The sequence below is a fragment of the Pristiophorus japonicus genome, unplaced genomic scaffold (assembly GCF_044704955.1).
Source record: "Pristiophorus japonicus isolate sPriJap1 unplaced genomic scaffold, sPriJap1.hap1 HAP1_SCAFFOLD_748, whole genome shotgun sequence".
In the NCBI taxonomy this organism is placed as follows: domain Eukaryota; kingdom Metazoa; phylum Chordata; class Chondrichthyes; family Pristiophoridae; genus Pristiophorus; species Pristiophorus japonicus.
In genome coordinates, this window is record NW_027254664.1 from 49,781 (window position 1) to 74,670 (window position 24,890).

Consider the following 24,890-nt stretch of genomic DNA (forward strand, 5'->3'; position numbering starts at 1 on the left):
TCCTAGCTCTGGGGCAACGGGAATCCTCCTCCTTCTCCTCAGGTGGTACTGCTGCCTCGACCTCCAGCGGCTGTCCTCTCATGATGGCCAGGTTGTGCAGCATGCAGCAGACCACGACGATTATGGAGACCCATTGAGGAGAGTACTGCAAGGGGCCACCAGAGCATTCCAGGCACCGGAACCTCTGTATAAGGATGCCTACGCACTGCTCGATGATGCACCTGGTGGGACAATGAGCGTCATTGTATGCATGCTCTGGCACTGTCCTGGGGTTCCGCAGTGGAGTGAGCAGCCAAGTGGATATCCCTTGTCCCCAAGCAGCCAACCACAATCCTGACTCGGGCCGGTGAAGATGGAGGGCACACTGGTCTGTCGCAGAATGAGCGAATCATGGCTGCTGCCTCCCTTGCCCACTGCCTGTCTGCTCGGTGCTGACTGCGATGCCTTCTCCTGCGTGCTGCCCTGCGTCTGAGCAGGTGTCGCTCTCCCAACACTCCTCCCATCCTCAGGGAGAAGCCCAGCCAAGCAGGTCTCTGCAGCCCACGGGACTCCACTAAAAAGTCAGACCTGAAAGTTGTACAAAAGTACAGGGGTATGTGCAAACCTCTGAGCAGCACTCAGCAGCTTTAATGGAGCCAAAACAATTAATAAAGCCATATGAAAAGCTAAATACTGCGCATGCTGGAAAATGAAATAAAAACACTAATGAGTAATAAAACTATTCACCTACCAAAGGGCCCCAGCGGTGTTGCGTTCGAGCAACACATCGAAAACCTCGCGGGGGCACTGCCGGGAAAAGTCCGACCTATTCCTCGGTGAATGTCGCTGTGGTTGTCCCTCTCCAGCGGCCCACACACTGCAGAGCTCACCGCTGGAAACCCTCCTTTACAGCGGCTTCACCGCGCCGTTTCCGGTGGAAATGAACACCGCTCAAATCCTCCTCGAGCTGAACATGGCTCGGGGAGGGAAAAGCACCCGACCGCGGCGGCCCGACGATTTTTTCGATCGAGCGCCCAAACCCCGCAGTAGCCATCCCTTCGGGGACGGTGAATTTCGGGCCCACTATCCGGCCATTATCACATTGCTGTCTGTGGGAGCTTGCTGTGCGCAAATTGGCTGCCACGTTTCCTACATTACGACAGTGACCACACTCCAAAAGTACTTCATTGGCTGGAACACGCTTTGAGACATCCAGTGGTCGTGTAAATGCGATTCTCTTAGACTCATACAGCACAGAAGGAGGCCATTCGGCCCATCGAGCCTGAACGGCTCTCTGAAAGAGCGATTCAATTATCCCCACTCCCCTGCCATTTAGTCCTCTTCAAGCACATGTCCAATTGCCTTTTGAAAGTTCCGATTAAACCTGCTTCCACCACCCTTTGAGGGAGTGTATCGCAGGTCACAACAACCCTCGGTGTGAAGTGATTTCTCTCAACTCCCCTCCAGTTATTTTCCAATTATTTTAAATCGACGACTTCTGGTTATTGGCCCACTTGCCAGAGGAAACCGTTTCTCCCAGCTTACTCTATCAAAACCCCTCTTTATTTTGAATTCTTACACCGGGTTTAAAGCTTCAGAAACAGGCCTCTCGGCCCAACACGTGCTAGTGTTTACGCTCCCCACCAAACCCCTCCCCGTCAACGTATCCTTCTATTCCTTTCTCCCTCGTGTGTTTATCCAACTTCTTGGAGTATTGTGTCCAATTCTGGGCCCCGCACTTTAGGAAGGATGTGAAGGCCTTAGAGAGGGTGCAGGAAAGATTTACAAGGAGAAATTTCTTCTCTCTGAGGGTTGTAAATCTGTGGAATTCGCTGCCTCAGAGAGCTGTGGAAGCTGGGTCATTGGATACATTTAAGACAGAGATAGACAGTTTCTTAACCGATAAGGGAGTGAAGGGTTATGGGGAGCGGGCGGGGAAGTGGAGCTGAGTCCATGATCGGATCAGCCATGATCGTATTGAATGGTGGAGCAGGCTCGAGGGGCCGAATGGCCAACTCCTGCTCCTATTTCTTATGTTCTTATGAGAATGGTTTCCGTTACGGGGACAGACTGGAGAATCTGGGGTTGTTCTCCTTGGAGCAGAGAAGGTTGAGAGGAGATTTGATCGAGGTCAAAATCATAAGGGGTCTGGACAGAGTAGATCGAGAGAAACTGTTCTCATTGGTGGAAGGGTGGAGAACCAGAGGACACAGAGTTGGGTGGGGAGTTGGGAGCGGGTGGTGGGGTGGTGGGGGGGACTGAGGGGTGGGGGGAGGGATGGTGGGGGGTGCTGGGATCCTCCAGGATTGGGGCTTGGGTACATTCTACACTTATTCCCTTTCACTCCCCACCCTCCGCTTGGGCTGGTCCCTCATGCTGAACACCACTATTGGGTCATAGAATCCTAGAATTTTACAGCTCAAGGGGAGACCATCTAGCCTATTGTGTCTGTGCTGGCTCTCTACAATTTAGATCATCACTGATCTGTGCCTCAACTCCATTTACATTTAGCATCATCCGTGGCTCAGTGGGGAGCACTCTCTCTCTCTCGCCTCTGGGTCAGCCGGTTGTGGGTTCAAGTCCCACTCCAAGGACTTGTGCACAATAATCCAGGCTGACACTCCCAGGGAAGTACTGAAGGAGTGCTGCACTGTCGGAGGGACAGTACTGAGGGAGCACCGCACTGTCGGAGGTGCAGTGCTGATTGAGTGCCGCACTGTCAGAGGGGCAGTACTGAGGGAGTGCCGCACTGTCGGAGGGGCAGTACTGAGGGAGTGCCGCACTGTCGGAGGGGCAGTACTGAGGGAGTGCCGCACTGTCGGAGGGGCAGTACTGAGGGAGCGCCGCACTGTCAGAGGGGCAGTACTGAGGGAGTGCCGCACTGTCGGAGGTGCAGTACTGAGGGAGTGCTGCACTGTCGGAGGGACAGTACTGAGGGAGCACCGCACTGTTGGAGGGGCAGTACTGAGGGAGCGCCGCACTGTCGGAGGGGCAGTACTGAGGGAGTGCTGCACTGTTGGAGGGGCAGTACTGAGGGAGTGCCGCACTGTTGGAGGGGCAGTACTGAGAGAGCGCCGCACTGTCGGAGGGGCAGTACTGAGGGAGCGCCGCACTGTCAGAGGGGCAGTACTGAGGGAGTGCTGCACTGTTGGAGGGGCAGTACTGAGGGAGTGCTGCACTGTTGGAGGGGCAGTACTGAGGGAGTGCCGCACTGTTGGAGGGGCAGTACTGAGAGAGCACCGCACTGTCGGAGGGGCAGTACTGAGAGAGCGCCGCACTGTCGGAGGTGCCGTCTTTCAGATGAGACATTAAACCGAGGCCCTGTCTGCTCTCTCAGGTGGACGTAAAAGATCCCACGGCACTATTTCGAGGAAGAGCAGGAGAGTTATCCCCAGTGTCCTGGGGCCAATATTTATCCCTCAATCCACATAACAAAAAAATTATTATGATCTGTTCATTATCACGCTGCTGTTTGTGGGAGCTTGCTGTGCACATTTACTGCCTTTCTCATATTACAACAGTGACTGCACTCCAAAAAAAAGTACTTCATTGGCCGTGAAGCGTTTGGCTGGTCATGAAAGGTGTTGTATGAATGCAAGTCCTTTTTTGTCTCTCCAGTATTCCAGATTAGTATTTTTGGAAGCAATGGTTTGAAAAAAGGCCAGCGATTGGGGGCTAACATATAGGGCAATGCGTCACTGGCTATCACTGGCCCTCTGCTGTGTCTGACTCTGAGAGGGGGGTTTGAAGGGTCCTGAATGATTAGGGAACTGTGTGTACGGGAGGCTGTGACTCTTGCCTCCCTGCACTAACGCGACCTGACGCGTGAGCTGCTCCTCGCAGCTCACATACATAACGGATCTGAAGTGCCTTGCTATTCTGGTCGCTGTGGATTTGCTCGGTGTTTAGACACGGTTCATGGCCCGGCCAGATCCCGCTGATACCATCCTCCCGTTTGTCCTGCCTGTCACATCTGGTTAAGGGTGACGGGTCCATGAACTGTGAGCGCTCCGTGCATTCATAGCGCTGCAACGTGACCGCCCGCTTCTCCTTCTCAGGGGGCTCTCCTGGGTCCTAGTGCCTCTCTCACGCTCCTCCCCCCACACCCCCCCCCCCCAGCACCCACCCGCCACTGTGTTAGAGATTATAATTGAGAGAAATTGCTGACCTATATTGGGCCTCCCAGTCCGGCAACGCCTCAATTTTAAAATTCACATCCTTGTGGTCAAATCCCTCCATGGCCCTCGCCCCCTCCCTATCTTTGTAATCTCCTCCAGCCCCACAACCCCCCCCACCCCCACCCCCCCCCCGAGATGTCTGCGCTGCTCTAATTCTGGCCTCTTGAGCATCCCTGATTATAATCGCTCCACCATCGGTGGCCGTGCCTTCTGCTGCCTGGGCCCCGAGCTCTGGAACTCCCTCCCTAGCAGGGAAAAATAGAAAAAAGTCAACACTAAAGGCACTATATCTGAAAACGTGGAGTATTTGTAACAAAGTAGATGAATTAATAGTGCAGATAGAAATAAATAGGTTTGGTCTGATAGCCATTACAGAGACGTGTTTGCAGAGTGACCAAGGTTGGGAATTAAATATTCCAGGATATTTAACTTTTAGGAGAGATAGGTAAAATGGAGAAGGAGGCGGGGTAGCCCTGATAATAAAGGATGGGATAAAGACAGTCGGGAGAAAGGATCTTAGCTCGGAAAATCAAGAAGTAGAATTAGTTTGGGTGGAGCTAAGAAACAGAAAGGGGCAGAAAACATTGGGGGGAGTTGTTTATAGGCCCCCAAACAGTGGTGGTAATGTAGGACACAGTATAACAAGGGTAATAGGGTAATACAGTAATCATGGGGAACTTTAATCTACATATAGACTGGGCAAACCTAATTTGCAGTAATAGTGTGGAGGACAAATTCATGGAATGTATACAAGATGGTTTTCTAGATCAGTATGTTGAGGAACCAACTAGGGAACAGGCGATATAAGATCTAGTATTGTGCAATGAGAAAGGGTTAATTAATAACCTTGTAGTAAAGGAGTCTTTAGGGAAGAGTGACCATAATATGAGAGAATTTTACATTGAGTTTGAAAGTGATCAAGTTAAATCCAAAACTAGGGTCTTAAATCTAAACAAAGGACACTACGTAGGTATGAGGGGAGAGTTGGCTAGGGTAGATTGGGAAACTACATTAAAAGGTATGATGGTGGACAAGCAATGAATAGCTTTTAAGTAATTAATACATAATTTACAACAAACATACATTTCTTTAAGGCACAAAAACCCCACAGGAAAAGTGATCCAACTGAGGCTAACAAGAGAAGTTAAAGATAGTATTAGATCAAAGGAAGAGATTTATAATGTTGCCAAAAAAAGCAGTAAGCCTGAGGATTGGGAGGATTTTAGATTTCAGCAAAGGAGGACCAAGGGAACTTAGAATATGAGAGTAAACTAGCAAAGAGACATACAGACGGCAAAAGCTTCTATAGGTATGTAAAAAGGAAAAGATTAGCAAAAGTAAATGTGGGTCCCCTACAGGCTGAGACAGGAGAAATTATAATGGAGAATAAGGAAGTGGCAGAGAAATTAAACAAATACTTTGTGTCTGTCTTCATAGAAGGCAGGAGAAACCTCCCGGAAATAGTGGAGAACCAAGGGTCGAGAGAGAATGTGAAACTGAAAAAAATTAGTATTAGTAAAAAAATAATACTGGAGAAGCTAATGGGACTGAAAGCTGATAAATCCCCTGGACCTGATGGCCTACATCCTAGGGTTTTGAAAGAGGTGGCTATAGAGATAGTGGATGCAGTGGTTGTCATCTTCCAAAATTGCATAGATTCTAGAAAGGTTCCCGCAGATTGGAAGGTAGCAAATGTAACCCCGCTATTTAAAAAAGAGGGGGAGAGAAAATGGGGAACTACAGACCAGTTAGCCCGACATCATAGAAACATAGAAACATAGAAAATAGGTGCAGGAGTAGGCCATTCGGCCCTTCTAGCCTGCACCGCCATTCAATGAGTTCATGGCTGAACATGCAACTTCAGTACCCCATTCCTGCTTTCTCACCATACCCCTTGATCCCCCTAGTAGTAAGGATTTCATCTAACTCCTTTTTGAATATATTTAGTGAATTGGCCTCAACAACTTTCTGTGGTAGAGAATTCCACAGGTTCACCACTCTCTGGGTGAAGAAATTCCTCCTCATCTCAGTCCTAAATGGCTTCCCCCTTATCCTTAGACTGTGTCCCCTGGTTCTGGACTTCCCCAACATTGGGAACATTCTTCCTGCATCTAACCTGTCTAACCCCGTCAGAATTTTAAACGTTTCTATGAGGTCCCCTCTCATTCTTCTGAACTCCAGTGAATACAAGCCCAGTTGATCCAGTCTTTCTTGATATGTCAGTCCCGCCATCCCGGGAATCAGTCTGGTGAACCTTCGCTGCACTCCCTCAATAGCAAGAATGTCCTTCCTCAGGATAGGAGACCAAAACTGTACACAGTACTCCAGGTGTAGCCTCACCAAGGCCCTGTACAATTGTAGCAACACCTCCCTAAAAAATGCTAGAATCTATTATTAAGGACGTGGGGCTGGAACCTCCACTTTTTTTGCATGCTTAACACCCACTTAACGCCCATTTACCGCTGAAATGACGTATAACACCCATATACCGCCCATTTAGCCACAAAATGGAAACTGACGAGTATTTTTTGGAGACTTATCGCCGAGTGTTACTTTCCCCATGTGTTTAACGCCAGGAAAATATATTACTGCCCGCCCAGTTTTTTGGGGCGGAATCATCAGAATGTACGAAATCAACGCCCATAATATTGTCCAGCGTTACTTTCCACATGGAATTAATGAGGAGATTCAATAATACCGCCTGCCCACTTTTTTTTGTCGTAAAGAGCACATTTGGCGAAACTAGCGGCCATGGAGACCGCCTAATGTCACTTTCACCACCTCACACACATATCGCCCACAATATCGCTCGCCCAAAAAAACGCTCAGAAAAAGTGAAACTGTTCTCAACGAACGCCAGCGGTGTGGCTGGCATTTTTAAGATCCCACTCTGACGTGAGGAACTGAGATCTGAACGATTTGCCTGAAAGAGCGTTGCTGTGAGTGACAACGCTGACACACTGCTGTGTGTGTGCAGCTCAGACATCAATGGTGCCCATCACCTTGGTGCCGGTTAAAGTTTACGTTGATTGATGTTACGTTGTAATTAACCCTTTCATGTTAAGAAATCACCAGTATGTAACGGTGCAGCTATCTGAGACAATGCGCAATAAGGTTATGTTTAATAACAAAAATTTTATACCAACTTGGTCTGAAATCATAAGTATCACATGCAATAACACCCAATCCCCGCCCACACCCCACTTTTTCCACCATTGACATCAATCACATGTTCAACATGTCCAGCAACACAGAATACAAAGGCAAAGCAGGAGCGTGGTCCCCAGCCCCCATACATTGCAACAAATTGCATACACCCAGATGGAGATGTAACACAGCCATCACCTGTGGACATGCACCTCACTTTCCTTCCCCCCTCCCCTTCTTCTCCCCATCTCTACCCCTTCCCCTCCTCGCTCCATGGCGCCTGGCCGAGGAGCTCCTCAGGCGGTGCCTCATTGGGAGGGATGAGGCAGATGTGGCCGTTGCACGGGTACAAGAGCGGGGGGTGCCGAGGGGGCTACATTCTCTGATGCAGAAGCAGGATCTTGCTCCTGCCTCTCATCTGTCGTTCACAGTGGTGGTGCGGAACCTAGGGGTGGAGTGCCGCGCTCGGGGACCACTGGGAGTCCTGTGGCAGCAGTGTTCCTGGCGATCGCATCCAGGACCTCCGCCATCCACGGAATGTACTCGGTCATGGTGGCCAGCTGTCGGGATATGCCCCCCAATGCTTCGATGAGCTGGTCACCAATGTCTACAGTCCTCCTGGACAACTGTACCATCTCTCCGCTGTCATGTGGCGCTCGTGGAACAGACCTGATGCGTCCACGAGGCCTCCACGGGGTCGGCGCCGTCCTGGGGACAAATGGGGTGCCCTGTGGCGAGGTGCTAGGGGCCGGCACCTCCAGAGTGGAGGCGGGAATGACCGGAGGACCACTAGATGGCCTTGGAGTGGAATGGCTTCTGGATGTGGCGATGCAGGTTCCTCGAAGTCCGCGCTCTCATCCGTGGCGAACAGACCCAGCGGATTGACGGACGACAATCGGAGTCCCACAGCACCAGATGTAGTAGGATCGTCTGACGACTCCTGCCCCACGCCCCCACCTTCTGGCCTCTGTGGCCTTGCCTGGGGCCTTGCTGCTGGCTGAGCTGCAAGACACAAATGAGGTTATTAGAGGAGAAGGGGGTGATAGAGTGACAAGGTGAGTCCAGCGCTACACACAGCATATGCACGACAAAAGCACCACCGCTCTCAAAATCACCACATACACCACATTTCATGACCATCAACACATTGTGCATTGCAATGATTTTCATTTTTCCATCATTATTTCGATGACAATTTTAGAAATCATCTATCATATATGATTGTTCGGATATGAGTGGGTGTGGCATCTATTGACTTTACTTGGAAACATAGAAAAGAGGTGCAGGAGTAGGCCATTCGGCCCTTCGAGCCTGCACCACCATTCAATAAGATCATGGCTGATCATTCACCTCAGTACCCCTTTCCTGCTTTCTCTCCATACCCCTTGATCCCTTTAGCCGTAAGGGCCATATCTAACTCCCTCTTGAATATATCCAAGGAACTGGCATCAACAACTCTCTGTGGTAGAGAATTCCACAGGTTAACAACTCTCTGAGTGAAGAAGTTTCTCTTCATCTCGGTCCTAAATGGTCGACCCCTTTTCCTTAGACTGTGACCCCTGGTTCTGGACTTCCCCAACATCAGGAACATTCTTCCTGCATCTAACCTGTCCAGTCCCGTCAGAATTTTATATGTTTCTATGAGATCCCCTCTCATTCTTCTAAACTCCAGTGAATACAGGCCCAGTCGATCCAGACTCAGCCCCGCCATCCCGAGAATCAGTCTGGTGAACCTTCGCAAGAACGTCCTTCCTCAGATTAGGAGACCAAAACTGAACACAATATTCCAGGTGAGGCCTCACCAAAGCCCTGTACAACTGTAGTGAGACCTCCCTGCTCCTATACTCAAATCCCCTAGCTATGAAGGCCAACATGCCATTTGCCTTCTTCACCGCCTGCTGTACCTGCATGCCAACCTTCAATGACTGATATACCATGACATCCAGGTCTCGTTGCACCTCCCCTTTTCCTAATCTGCCACCATTCAGATAATATTCTGCCTTCGTGTTTTTGCCACCAAAGTGGATAACCTCACATTTACCCACATTATACTGCATCTGCCATGCATTTGCCCACTCACCTAACCTGTCCAAATCACCCTGCAGCCTCTTAGCATCCTCCTCACAGCTCACACCACCACCCAGCTTAGTGTCATCTGCAAACTTGGAGTCAACACGGATTTATGAAAAGAAAACCATGTTTGGTAAATCTGTTAGAGTTTTTTGAGGTTGTAACTAGCAGAATAGATAAGGGGGAACCAGTGGATGTGGTGTATTTGGATTTTCAGGAGGCATTCGATAAGGTACCACACAAGATGTTATTAAACAAAATCAAGGCTCATGGGATTGTGGGTAATATACTAGCATGGATTGAGGATTGGTTAACGGACAGAAAACACAGAGTAGGAATAAACGGGTCATTTGGGTTGTCAGGCTGTAACTAGTGGGGTGCCGCAAGGATCAGTGCTTGGGCCCCAGCTATTCACAATCTATGTCAATGATTTGGATGAGGGGACCAAATGTAATGTAACCAAGTTTGCTGATGATACAAAGCTCGGTGGGAATGTAAGTTGTGAGGAGGATGCAAAGAGGCCTCCAGGGGATATAGACAGACTGAGTGAGTGGGCAGGTACATGGTAAATGGAATATAATGTGGAGATATGTGAGCTTATCCACTTTGGTAGGAAAACTAGAAAAGCAGTGTCTTTTTTAAATGATGAGTGTAAAGTCCTTACACAATACTATAAACCCACACGAGGCACATTCTATGGACAAGGTCACTCTGTGACCTGAACCTATATTCACAGGACCAAGAAGTGATGACCCTGCGTGGGACCTCCCTTTATATACCTGGGTGACCAGGTGAGGAGTGTCTCCCACAAGTTCACCCCCTGTGGTCAAGGTGTGCATTTCTCAAGTATATACAGTATTGCAGTGTTGTTACATAGAGGTTACATACATGACATCACCTTCCCCCCCCCCCCCCACCCCCAACGTCTTATTGGGATCACAGGTTCAGTCTGTCGGGCGGTCGGCGCTCTCTCGTGGAGCGCCGCAGTTAGGGCTCTGGCTTTTGAGCCTTGGCCTGCGTCTCTGTCCCCTGTTGTGATTCCGGCCTGTCCGGGCTGGCCGCAGGGACTGTGCATGTTGCTGAATGTTCTTGTTGCTCGTTCACTGGCGATGGTGTGGGCAACATCTCATGATCTTCCTCAGGTTCCTCAGTGTCCATGCTGAACCTTTTTTTTACTTGGTCCAGATGCTTGCGGCATATCTGTCCATTGTTAAGTTTAACCACGATGACCCTATTCCCCTCTTTGTCTATTATAGTACTTCAAGCCACTTGGGCCCCACAGCGTGACTGAGAACAAATACGGGGTCACCAATTTCTATACATCTCCCCCTTGAATTACGGTCATGGCACTCATTTTGGGACCGGCGCTTGCCTTCAACAATGTCGGACAAGACAAGATGAATGAGGGACAGCCGAGTTTTGAATGTACGTTTCATAAGTAGCTCAGCGGGCGGGACCCCCGTGAGCGAGTGCGGTCGGGACCTATAGGCCAGCAGGAGGCGCGATAGGCGGCATTGTAGGGAGGGACCTTGAATCCTGAGCATGCCCTGTTTTATGATATGGACCGCACGTTCCGCCTGGCCATTGGAAGCTGGCTTGAACGGTGCTGTCCTGACATGTTTGACGCCATTACCCGACATGAACTCCCGGAATTTGTAGCTCATGAAACATGGGCCATTATCGCTAACAAGGATGTCTGGAAAACCGTGGGTCGCAAAGACCGCATGTAGACTCTCCATGGTGATGGATGTCATGCACGAATTCAAAATGATGCACTCGATGCATTTCGAGTACGCATCAACCACAATGAGAAACATTTCCCCCTTGAACGAGCCCGCGTAGTCTACGTGAATGCGTGACCATGGCCTGGTGGGCCAGGGCCACGGGCTGAGCAGGGCCTCCCTGGGGGCATTACCCAGCTGGGCACACGTCGTGCACCTGCGAACACAGTGTTCCAGGTCTGAATCAATTCCCGGCCACCAAACGTGTGACCGGGCAATGGCCTTCATCAGCACGATGCCTGGGTGCTCGCTGTGGAGTTCCCTGACGAAAGCTTCCCTGCCCCTCTGGGGCATGACTACCCGGCTGCCCCATAGTAGGCAGTCGGCTTGGATGGAGAGCTCATCCATCCGTCTGTGGAACGTTCTGACCTCCTCGGGGCATGCTCCGTGTGCGGGCGCCCAATCCCCAGTCAGGACACATTTCTTAATCAGAGATAGGAGGGGATCTCTGTTTGTCCAGCTTTTGATCTGGTGGGCTGTGATGGGGGAGCCTGCGCTGTCAAATGCATCGACAGCCATGACCATCTCAGCGCTTTGCTCCGCTGCCCCCTCAGTGGTGGCCAGTGGAAGCCTGCTGAGCGCGTCAGCGCAATTTTCAGTGCCAGGCCGGTGCCGGATGGAGTAGTCATAAGCAGCCAGCGTGAGAGCCCATCGCTGTATGCGAACTGACGCATTGGCATTGACAGCCTTGCTGTCGGACAACAGGGATGTTAACGGCTTGTGGTCCGTTTCTAATTCGAACCTCCTGCCAAAGAGGTACTGGTGCATCTTTTTCACCCCATAGACACATGGGAATGCTTCCTTCTCAACCATCCCATATCCACGTTCTGCTTGAGAGAGCGACCTGGAGGCATAAGCCACAGGTTGGAGTTGCCCCTCAGCATTGCCCTGCTGCAACACGCACCCAACCCTATAGGACGATGCATCACATGTCAGAACCAATTTCTTACACGGGCCGTACAGGGTCAACAACTTATTTGAACAGAGTAGGTTCCGCACCCGATTGAAAGTCCGTTCCTGACAGTCTCCCCAAAACCAATCGCAACCCTTACGCAGGAGCACGTGTAGCCGCTCCAACAATGTGCTTAAGTTCGGCAGAAAGTTCCCGAAATAGTTCAAGAGTCCCAGAAATGAACGCAACTCCAATGTGTTGCAGGGCCTTGCCGCTCGTCGAATCGCTTCTGTTTTGGATTCGGTGGGCCGAATCCCATCTGCGGCAACCCTCCTGCCCAGAAACTCAACCTCGGGAGCCAAAAACACACACTTAGGCTTCTTGAGTCGCAGGCCCAGTCGGCGTAGCACCTCCTCCAGGTTGTGGAAGTGTTCCTCAGTGTCTCGACCCGTGATAAGGATGTCGTCCTGCAATACGATCATTCCAGGAATGCACTTAAGCAGGCTTTCCATGTTTCTTTGAAAGAGCGTGGCCGCTGATCGAATGCCAAACGGGCACCTGTTGTAAACAAACAATCCCTTGTGCGTGGTGATGGTCAGTAGTTTGGATTCGTCGGCCAGTTCTTGGGTCATGTCGGCTGAAGTGAGGTCAACTTGGTGAACAGCTTGCCGCCTGCCAGCGTGGCAAAAAGGTCCTCAACTCTCGGAAGCAGGTATTGGTCTTGTAGTGACACCCGGTTGATAGTGAATATAAGAACATAAGAATTAGGAACAGGAGTAGGCCATCTAGCCCCTCGAGCCTGCTCCGCCATTCAACAAGATCATGGCTGATCTGGCCGTGGACTCAGCTCCACTTACCCGCCCGCTCCCCGTAACCCTTAATTCCCTTATTGGTTAAAAATCTATCTCTCTGTGACTTGAATACATTCAATGAGCTAGCCTCAACTGCTTCCTTGGGCAGAGAATTCCACAGATTCACAACCCTCTGGGAGAAGAAATTCCTTCTCAACTCGCTTTTAAATTGGCTCCTCCGTATTTTGAGGCTGTGCCCCCTAGTTCTAGTCTCCCCTACCAGTGGAAACAACCTCTCCGCCTCTATCTTGTCCATCCCTTTCATTATTTTAAATGTTTCTATAAGATCACCCCTCATCCTTCTGAACTTCAACGAGTAAAGACCCAGTCTACTCAATCTATCATCATAAGGTAACCCCCTCATCTCTGGAATCAGCCCAGTGAATCGTCTCTGTACCCCCTCCAAAGCTAGTATATCCTTCCTTAAGTAAGGTGACCAAAACTGCACGCAATACTCCAGGTGCGGCCTCACCAATACCCTATACAGTTGCAGCAGGACCTCCCTGCTTTTGTACTCCATCCCTCTCGCAATGAAGGCCAACATTTCATTCGCCTTCCTGATTACCTGCTGCACCTGCAAACTAACTTTTTGGGATTCATGCACAAGGACCCCCAGGTCCCTCTGCACCACAGCATGTTGTAATTTCTCCCCATTCAAATAATATTCCCTTTTACTGTTTTTTTTCCCAAGGTGGATGACCTCACACTTTCCGACATTGTATTCAATCTGCCAAACCTTAGCCCATTCGCTTAACCTATCCAAATCCCTTTGCAGTCTCTCTGTGTCCTCTACACAACCCGCTTTCCCACTAATCTTTGTGTCATCTGCAAATTTTGTTACACAACACTCTGTCCCCTCTTCCGGGTCATCTATGTATATTGTAAACAGTTGTGGTCCCAGCACCGATCCCTGTGGCACACCACTAACCACCGATTTCCAACCCGAAAAGGATCCATTTATCCCGACTCTCTGCTTTCTGTTCGCCAGCCAATTCTCGATCCATGCTAATACATTTCCTCTGACTCCGCGTACCTTTATCTTCTGCAGTAACCTTTTGTGTGGCACCTTATCGAATGCCTTTTGGAAATCTAAATACACCACATCCATTGGTACATCTCTATCCACCATGCTCGTTATATCCTCAAAGAATTCCAGTAAATTAGTTAAACATGATTTCCCCTTCATGAATCCATGTTGCGTCTGCTTGATTGCACTATTCCTATCTAGATGTCCCGCTATTTCTTCCTTAATGATAGCTTCAAGCATTTTCCCCACTACAGATGTTAAACTAACCAGCCTATAGTTACCTGCATTTTGTCTGCCCCCTTTTTTAAACAGAGGCATTACATTAGCTGCTTTCCAATCCGCTGGTACCTCCCCAGAGTCCAGAGAATTTTGGTAGATTATAACGAATGCATCTGCTATAAGTTCCGCCATCTCTTTTAAAAGCCTGGGATGCATTTCATCAGGACCAGGGGACTTGTCTACCTTGAGTCCCATTAGCCTGTCCAGCACTACCCCACTAGTGATAGTGATTGTCTCAAGGTCCTCCCTTCCCACATTCCTGTGACCAGTAATTTTTGGCATGGTTTTTGTGTCTTCCACTGTGAAGACCGAAGCAAAATAATTGTTTAAGGTCTCAGCCGTTTCCACAGTTCCCATTATTAAATCCCCTTCTCATCTTCTAAGGGACCAACATTTACTTTAGTCACTCTTTTCCGTTTTATATATCTGTAAAAGCTTTTACTATCTGTTTTTATGTTTTGCGCAAGTTTACCTTCGTAATCTATCTTTCCTTTCTTTATTGCTTTTTTAGTCATTCTTTGCTACTGTTTAAAATTTTCCCAATCTTCTAGTTTCCCACTAACCTTGGCCACCTTATACGCATTGGTTTTTAATTTGATACTCTCTTTTATTTCCTTGGTTATCCACGGCTGGTTATCCCTTCTCTTACCGCCCTTCTTTTTCACTGGAATATATTTTTGTTGTACACTATGAAAGAGCTCCTTAAAAGTCCTCCACTGTTCCTCAATTGTACCACCATTTAGTCTGTGTTTCCAGTCTACTTTAGCCAACTCTGCCCTCATCCCACTGTAGTCCCCTTTGTTTAAGCACAGTACGCTCGTTTCTGACACAACTTCCTCACCCTCAATCTGTATTACAAATTCAACCATACTGTGATCACTCATTCCGAGAGGATCTTTCACGAGGAGATCGTTTATTTTTCCTGTCTCATTACACAGGACCAGATCGAAGATAGCTTGCTCTCTTGTAGGTTCTGTAACATACTGTTCTAAGAAACAATCCCGTATGCATTCTATGAATTCCTCCTCCAGGCTACCCCGTGCGATTTGATTTGACCAATCGATATGTAGGTTAAAATCCCCCATGACTACTGCCGTTCCTTTTTCACATGCCTCCATTATTCCCTTGATTATTGCCCGCCCCACTGTGAAGTTATTATTTGGGGGCCTATAAACTACGCCCACCAGTGACTTTTTCCCCTTACTATCTCTAATCTCCACCCACAATGATTCAACATTTTGTTCATTAGAGCCAATATCATCTCTCACAACTGCCCTGATATCATCCTTTATTAACAGAGCTACCCCACCTTCTTTCCCTTCTTGTCTATCTTTCCGAATCTTCAGATACCCCTGTATGTTTTATTCCCAGTCTTGGCCACCCTGCAACCACGTTTCTGTAATGGCCACCAAATCATACCCATTTGTAATGATTTGTGCCGTCAACTCATTTACTTTATTTCGAATGTTGCGTGCGTTTAGGTAGAGTGTTTTAATACTAGTTTTTAAACCATGATTTTTAGTTTTGACCCCTCCTGCAGCCCCTTTATATTCAGTGGCCCTTTTTGTTTTTTGCCTTGGGTTTCTCTGCCCTCCAGTTTTACTCATCTCCTTTCTGTTTTTTGCTTTTATCTCCTTTTTGTTTCCCTCTGTCTCCCTGCATTGGTTCCCATCCCCCTGCCATATTAGTTTAACTCCTCCCCAACAGCACTAGCAAACACTCCTCCTAGGACATTGGTTCTGGTCCTGCCCAGGTGCAGACCATCCGGTTTGTACTGGCCCCACCTCCCCCAGAACCGGTTCCAATGCCCCAGGAATTTGAATCCCTCCCTGCTGCACCATTGCTCAAGCCACGTATTCATCTGAGCTATCCTGCGATTCCTACTCTGACTAGCACGTGGCACTGGTAGCAATCCCGAGATTACTACTTTTGAGGTCCTACGCTTTAATGTAGCTGCTAGCTCCTTAAATTCATCTCGTAGGACCTTATCCCTTTTTTTACCTATGTCGTTGGTACCAATGTGCACCACGACAACTGGCTGTTCTCCCTCCCTTTTCAGAATGTCCTGCACCCACTCCGAGACATCCTTGACTCTTGCACCAGGGAGGCAACATACCATCCTGGAGTCTCGGTTGCGGCCGCAGAAACGCCTATCTATTCCCCTTACAATAGAATCCCCTATCACTATCGCTCTCTCACTCTTTTTCCTGCCCTCCTGTGCAGCAGAGCCAGCCACGATGCCATGAACTTGGCTGTTACTGCCCTCCCCTGATGAGTCATCCCCCCCAACAGTACTCAAAACGATGTATCTGTTTTGCAGGGGGATGACCGCAGGGGACCCCTGTACTACCTTCCTTGCACTGCTCTTCCTGCTGGTCTTCCATTCCCTAACTGGCTGTGGACCCTTCACCTGCGGTAAGACCAACTCGCTACACGTGCTACTCACGTCATTCTCAGCATCGTGGGAATCGTGAGTGGCCTTGTAGTCGCCACAAATCCTGATAGAACCATCCGCTTTTAGGACCGGAAGAATGGGGCTCGCCCAGTCGCTGAATTCAACGGGCGAGATGGTGCCCCCTCTCAGCAAATGGTCCAATTTGCTTTCAATTTTCTCCCGCATCACATACGGCACAGCTCTGGCTTTGTGGTGCACTGGTCTGGCGTCCGGGGTGATGCGAATCACTGCTTTGGTACCTTTGAACGTCGTGATGCCAGGTTGGAATAGCGATTCAAATTGCTGTCGGACCTGTGAGCATGAACTTGGCTCCACAGATGACACTGCGTGCACATCCCCCCATTTCCAGTTCATCTCAGCTAACCAGATCCTCCCCAACAGTGCGGGACCATTGCCCGGGACAATCCAGAGCGGCAGCCGATTCACTAACCCATTGTGTGTGACCGTCAACATTGCACTGCCTAGCACGTGAATGATTTCTTTGGTCTACGTCTGTAATTGTGTCTCAATGCGTTCTAGTTTGGGTCTGCTGGCTTTGAGTGGCCATAGCTTTTCGAATTGTTGAACGTTCATGAGTGACCTGGCTGGCCCCTGTGTCCAGCTCCATGGATGCCGTTTAATAGGACCTTCATCATCATTGGTGGCATTTTGGTATATAAGCTGTGAATGTTTGCCACATGAACCCGCTGAACTTCAGCGTCCATTGATTTACCCCACGTGTCCTCCTGCCTCGCAGACCCCTCTTCTGGTCCATTCGCCTTGTAAATTAGCCTGGTCGCAGGCTTCCTTCACATTCTGGCTAAATGGCCAGTGAGGTTACAATTTCTGCAGATGAACTGTTGAAACCTGCAAGTCCTGGCAGCATGTCTGCCCCCACACCTCCAGCATGAACTGAGATTCCCATTGTTGTGAACAAAAGAGCTGTTACCAGGCATTCCTCACTGCTTGTCCCTTTGACTGCTCTTGAGCACCCTGTTAGTGGGTGTCCACTGGAATGGCGTAAATGTCCGTTCAGCCTGCCATTGTCTGTGTTGAAAACCTGTTCTGGGGTCTATTGCTGCCTGGGATGTGTCGAACTGCCCTTGCCTGCCTGCTGGGGTCTGAGTCGCGTTTATGATATTGACCCCCTGATCCATCGCCACCATCGTTGGAGTCAGGGTTGCGCGCGTATATTATCTTGGTTTCTTCCTCCCCTGCCATAAAAGTCTGAGCCAGCAACGCCGCCGCTTCCAAGGTCAAGTCCTTGGTCTCGATTAACTTTCTGAAAATCCCGGCATGACCGATGCCCTCAATAAAGAAATCCATTTCGCATCTCTCCCCTGCAGGCGTCTGTGAACTTACAGAGGCTGGCCAAGTGCCGGAGGTCCGCAATGAAGTCCGGTATGCTCTGTCCTTCCCGACGTCGGTGTGTATAGAATTTGTATCGGGCCGTGTGTACGCTGCTCGCCGGTTTGAGATGCTCACCGATTAGCTTGCTGAGCTCTTCAAAGGTTTTGTCCGCTGTAGGAGAGGACGAAAACCCCCTCATTTTACCCAGAAGGAAAAGGGCTGTGGGATCAGTCTGTGCTGTGAATTGAAACCGATGGAAAGAAAACTTTGGGACACAAATGAATTTTATAGGAGCAGACGAGGCCTACAGGGGATAAAAGGGGGTGCATTCATGGAGCCCCCCCCCAGTGTTTGGACTCATAGGAAAGGGAATTTAATTTGGAACTATCTACCAGAAAGTTTGAAATCCTAAAGTGCACATGGAAGAAACTACGAACTTTAATCGAATTTGGGATTTGAAAAGGTGCATGTTGGGTCTGCAAGAAAAGGGGTGGAGTCAATATCAAAAGGGCCAGTTTGGACATTGGAACTAATCAAATTGTCTGGGAACTGTATACCCTCGAAAATTGCCCCTTGAAAACATTAGCATTTAAACAATGCCACATACATATTCCAACACCTTTTTCATCAGGCATAGAAACATCTGGCTCAGGCCAGACTAGCACAATGGCTACAGGAGGCCAATGCAATCAACACCCACTCAAACCTTGAGTAGGTTAAGATCAGTGAAAAAAAAAAACAATCTAAAACTGCTGCATTTTTCAAAATCAAAAAGTCCACCAATGAGGAGAATCGACTTCAGCAAGAGAGGCGGACTGGATAATCTGGCTATAAAAAAAGGGCTTTCTGATGTAGTGAAAAAGGAGTGATGATTTTCCCTGCCCTCGTCATCCAACAACCACAACCAGCAAGACTCTCGACACTGAAGGAAAACCAGTGTCCGAAGACACCGAAGATAGAAGAAACAAACCACCAGACTGCGGAGAGGCACAGTAGTGAGTATAACCTCTGGTCCCCAGAACTCCCAACTCAGTTAGGCCAGGAAAGGTGGGAGGCTGGGCATTGTACTGCTAAACTGGTGTAAAGATTTCCGTTGGGTCCGTTTTAGTGGGATTTAGGGGGATTGTTTTGTTGGTGTATTGCTGTTTGTTGAGATACACCTTGTCAAATAAATTGGAAGCCTAAAGATCCTCTTGGAATCACCTTGTCTCAGTTCTATTGTATTACATCTCCTGATCGTGAGTCTTATGTCAGAACAGTGTAAGGGAAGCTAGGAGCGCCTCGAAAACGCTCAACTGTGTGTCACAGGCTAGGGAAGAAGGGATTAGGAGTGTTTGACACTCACAGGTGCCTCACAGGCTAGGCATAAGCTGTGGGGACGCACGAGTCTCAAAACCCCCTTCATAAGCTGTGGACACAGTCTCTCCAGGGGTGCTCTTGCAGCACTCAGGGTACCTCACAGGCCAGGCATAAGCTGTGAGGGCAGAAGCCCAGAGAGAGACACCCAAGGCACAACAACAACCCTGTGAAAACCCCTTACACCGCCGGCTTCTCGGGTGCGAGCAGGTCTTTCATGAGCGCGTAAGTCTTAGGTCCACAGCTAGTCAGCAGATGAGCCCTTCGCTTGTCGGCCGCTGCATCTCCCAGCCAGTCCTTTGTGACAAAGCTCTGCTGGAGCCTCTCCATCAAATTGTCCCAGTCCTCACCAACACAGTACCGTTCATCTGTGATACCGGTGGCCATTCTCGTGGGTCGTTGATTCCCGTTTCTCGTCGCCACTGTTAAGTCCTTACACAATACCACAAATCCACACGAGGCACATTCTATGGACAAGGTCACTCTGTGACCGGCACCTTTATTCACAGGACCAAGAACTGATGTCCCTGTGTGGGACCTCCCTTTATATACCTGGATGACCAGGTGAGGAGTGTCTCCCACAAGTTCACCCCCTGTGGTCAAGGTGTGCATTTCTCAAGTATATACAGTATTGCAGTGTTGTTACATGAAGGTTACATACATGACAATGAGAGATTGGGAAATGTTGGTGTTCAGAGGGACCTGGGTGTCCTTGTACACCAACCACTGAAAGTTAACATGCAGGTTCAGCAAGCAATTAAGAAAGCAAATGGTATGTTGGCCTTTATTGCAAGACGATTTGAATATAAGAGTAAAGACGTATAATTATACAGGGCCCTGGTCACACCACACCTGGAGTATTGTGTACAGTTTTGGTCTCCTTACCTAAGGAAGGATATACTTGCCATTGAGGGAGTGCAACGAAGGTTCACCAGACTGATTCCTGGGATGGGGGGATTGTCCTATGAGGAAAGATTGAGTAGACTAGGCCTATATTCTCTCGAGTTTAAAAGATTTAGAGGTGATCCCATTGTAACATACAAAGTACTTACAGGGCTCGACAGGGTAGATGCAGGGAGGATGTTTCCCCCGGGCTGGGGGGTCTAGAACCAGGGGTCACAGTCTCAGGATAAGGGGTCGGCCATTTAGGACTGAGATGAAGAGAAACTTCTTCACTCAGAGGGTGGTGAATCTTTGGAATTCTCTACCCCAGAGGGCTGTGGAGGCTCAGTTGTTGAGTATATTCAAGACAGAGATCGATAGATTTTTGGATATTAAGGGAATCGAGGGATATGGGGAATTGGGCGGGAAAGTGGAGTTGAGGTTGAAGATCATTGAATGGTGGAGCAGGCTCGATGGGCCGAATGGCCGACAACTGCTCCTAATTCTTATAAACCTCTCCGCCTCTCCCTCCTCCTTTAAGACGCTCCTGAAATCCTCTCTCTTTGATCAAGCTCTTGGTCACCTGCGCTAATTTCTACTTATGTGACTCGGTGTCAAATGTGTTTATTCACGTTCCTGCGAAGCCCTTTGCGATGTTTTGCTGCATTACAGGCGCTATATAAATACAGTTGTTGTTGTTAACATTCTAAGCCAGAGCCTAACGATTGTTGTTTTGGTGGTTCTGCTCATTTATATCTCGCTGACCCTAAAACACGGTGTTCATCTTTACAACTCAGATACACAAGAATGGAGATACATAAGAATTAGGAACAGGAGTAGGCCATCTAGCCCCTCGAGCCTGCTCCGCTATTCAACAAGATCATGGCTGATCTGGCCGTGGACTCAGCTCCACTTACCCGCCCGCTCCCCGTAACCCTTAATTCCCTTATTGGTTAAAAATCTATCTGTCTGTGACTTGAATACATTCAATGAGCTAGCCTCAACTGCTTCCTTGGGCAGAGAATTCCACAGATTCACACCACTCTGGGAGAAGAAATTCCTTCTCAACTCGCTTTTAAATTGGCTCCCCCGTATTTTGAGGCTGTGCCCCCTAGTTCTAGTCTCCCCGACCAGTGGAAACAACCTCTCTGCCTCTATCTTGTCTATCCCTTTCATTATTTTAAATGTTTCTATAAAATCACCCCTCATCCTTCTGAACTCCAACGAGTAAAGACCCAGTCTACTCAATGTATCATCATAAGGTAACCCCCTCATCTCCGGAATCAGCCCAGTGAATCGTCTCTATACCCCCTCCAAAGCCAGTATATCCTTCCTTAAGTAAGGTGACCAAAACTGTACTCTAGGTGCGGCTTTACCAATACCCTATACAGTTGCAGCAGGATTTTTTTGCTTTTGTATTTTATTTTTCTTGCAATGAAGGCCAACATTCCATTCGCCTTCCTGATTACCTGCTGCACCTGCAAACTAACTTTTTGGGATTCATGCACAAGGACCCCCAGGTCCCTCTGCACCGCAGCATGTTGTAATTTCTCCCCATTCAAATAATATTCCCTTTTACTGTTTTTTTTCCCAAGGTGGATGACCTCACACTTTCCGACATTGTATTCCATCTGCCAAACCTTAGCCCATTCGCTTAACCTATCTAAATCTCTTTGCAGCCTCTCTGTGTCCTCTACACAACCCGCTTTCCCACTAATCTTTGTGTCATCTGCAAATGTTGTTACACTACACTCTGTCCCCTCTTCCAGGTCATCTATGTATATTGTAAACAGTTGTGGTCCCAGCACCGATCCCTGTGGCACACCACTAACCACTAATTTCCAACCCGAAAAGGACCCATTTATCCCGACTCTCTGCTTTCTGTTAGCCAGCCAATTCTCGATCCATGCTAATACATTTCCTCTGACTCCGCGTACCTTTATCTTCTGCAGTAACCTTTTGTGTGGCACCTTATCGAATGCCTTTTGGAAATCTAAATACACCACATCCATCGGTACACCTCTATCCACCATGCTCGTTATATCCTCAAAGAATCCCAGTAAATTAGTTAAACATGATTTCCCCTTCATGAATCCATGTTGCGTCTGCTTGATTGCACTATTCCTATCTAGATGTCCCGCTATTTCTTCCTTAATGATTGTTTCAAGCATTTTCACCACTACAGATGTTAAACTAACCAGCCTATAGTTACCTGTCTTTTGTCTGCCCCCTTTTTTAAACAGAGGTATTACATTAGCTGCTTTCCAATCCGATGGTACCCCCCCCAGAGTCCAGAGAATTTTGGTAGATTATAACAAATGCATCTGCTATAACTTCCACCATCTCTTTTAATAACCTGGGATGCATTTCATCCGGACCAGGGGACTTGTCTACCTTGAAATCCATTAGCCTGTCCAGCACTACCCCCCTAGTGATAGTGATTGTCTCAAGGTCCTCCCTTCCCACATTCCCGTGACCAGCAATTTTTGGCATGGTTTTTGTGTCTTCCACTGTGAAGACCGAAGCAAAATAATTGTTTAAAGTCTCAGCCATTTCCACATTTCCCATTATTAAATCCCCCTTCTCATCTTCTAAGGGACCAACATTTACTTTAGTCACTCTTTTCCGTTTTATATATCGGTAAAAGCTTTTACTATCTGTTTTTATGTTTTGCGCAAGTTTACTTTCGTAATCTATCTTTCCTTTCTTTATTGCTTTTTTAGTCATTCTTTGCTGTCGTTTAAAATTTTCCCAATCTTCTAGTTTCCTACTAACCATGGCCACCTTATATGCATTGATTTTTAATTTGATACTCTCCTTTATTTCCTTGGTTATCCACGGCTGGTTATCCCTTCTCTTACCGCCCTTCTTTTTCACTGGAATATATTTTTGTTGAGCACTATGAAAGAGCTCCTTAAAAGTCCTCCACTGTTCCTCAATTGTGCCACCGTTTAATCTGTGTTCCCAGTCTACTTTAGCCAACTCTGCCCTCATCCCACTGTAGTCCCCTATGTTTAAGCATAGTATGCTCGTTTCTGACACAACTTCCTCACCCTGAATCTGTATTACAAATTCAACCATACTGTGATCACTCATTCCGAGAGGATCTTTTACTGGGAGATCGTTTATTATTCCTGTCTCATTACACAGGACCAGATCTAAGATAGCTTGCTCTCTTGTAGGTTCTGTAACATACTGTTCTAAGTAACAATCCCGTATGCATTCTATGAATTCCTCCTCAAGGCTACCCGTGCGATTTGATTTGACCAATCGATATGTAGGTTAAAATCCCCCATGATTACTGCCATTCCTTTTTCACATGCCTCCATTATTCCCTTGATTATTGTCTGCCTCACGGTGAAGTTATTATTTGGGGGCCTATAAACTACGCCCACCAGTGACTTTTTCCCCTTACTATCTCTAATCTCCACCCACAATGATTCAACATTTTGTTCATTCGAGCCAATATCATCTCTCACAACTGGCCTGATATCATCCTTTATTAACAGAGCTACCCCACCTCCTTTCCCTTCTTGTCTATCCTTCCGAATTGTCAGATACCCCTGTATGTTTAATTCCCAGTCTTGGCCACCCTGCAACCACGTTTCTGTAATGGCCACCAAATCATACCCATTTGTAATGATTTGTGCCATTGACTCATTTACTTTGTTTCGAATGCTGCGTGCGTTTAGGTAAAGTGTTTTAATACTAGTTTGTAAACCATGATTTTTAGTTTATACCCCTCCTGCAGCCCCTTTATATTCATACATATTTTCCCTTCCTATCACCTTGTGGTTTACACTTACCCCAATGCTACTCTGCTCTGTTGCCTCCTGCCTTTTGTATTCTTTCTTGGGGTTCTGTTCATCTGAGCTCTCACCCACTCTAACTAGCTCAGAGCCCTCTCCTGGGTTCCCATCCCCCTGCCAAGCTAGTTTAAAGCCCTCCCAACCGTACTATCAAAACCACCCGCGAGAACATTGGTCCCGTCTCTGTTGAGGTGTAACCTGTCCGACTTGTACAAGTCCCACCTACCCCAGAAGCGGTCCCAATTGTTCAGGAAACTAAAGCCCTCCCTCCTGCACCAATGCCCCAGCCTCTGACTAGCCTTCCTATTTCTACCCTCACTAGTACGTGGCACTGGCAGTAATCCCGAGATTACCACCTTTGAGGTCCTGGCTTTCAATCTTACTCCTCGCTGCCTAAACTCAGCTTTCAGGACCTCACCCCTCTTTCTACCTATGTCGTTGGTACCAATGTGGACCACAACCACTGGCTGTTCCCCTTCCCTCCCCAGAATGCCCTGCAGTCGCTCAGTGACATCATTGACCCTTGCACCAGGGAGGTAACACACCATCCTGATGTCACTTTTGCTGCCGCAGAAGCGCCTATCTGCTCCCCTAACTATTGAATCTCCTATCACTATAGCCCTTCCCGTCTTCTTCCTCCGCTCCTGTGCAGCTGAGCCACCCACGGTGCTGTGGACTTGGCCCTGGCTGCACTCCCCAGAGGCATCACTGCCCTCACCAGTAGTCAGAATAGAGTACCGGTTGGAGAGCGGGATAGCCTCAGGGGACTCCTGCACTGCTGCCTCGCCCATACTCTTGTGTGTGACGGTCACCCATTCCCTATCCTCCTGTACCCTTTTAACCTGTGGGGTGACC